The sequence below is a fragment of the Myotis davidii genome, unplaced genomic scaffold (assembly GCF_000327345.1).
Source record: "Myotis davidii unplaced genomic scaffold, ASM32734v1 scaffold925, whole genome shotgun sequence".
Taxonomy (NCBI): Eukaryota; Metazoa; Chordata; class Mammalia; order Chiroptera; family Vespertilionidae; genus Myotis; species Myotis davidii.
In genome coordinates this window covers 385,672-385,882 of record NW_006296531.1, presented here as the reverse complement: position 1 = coordinate 385,882, position 211 = coordinate 385,672, and positions in this window count along the sequence as shown.

The following is a 211-nucleotide window of genomic DNA, read 5'->3' as shown; positions in this document are numbered from 1 at the left end:
GAAGGCCTGCGCTGAGACCCACTGCCCAGCGAGGCCGCTAGAGGACCACCAGCATGGCCCGGGCGTGCGGACACTCTAAGGGCCGCCCCTCCTCCGGTGCATTCATTGTCACTCCCGACTCGACGTGGATGAGCTGGGACCGCGTCCTGAGCCGCCCGCCGGCGCTGGGGAAAGGGGCTCCTGGCGGAGGGCCTCCCCGCTGCGCTGGGCG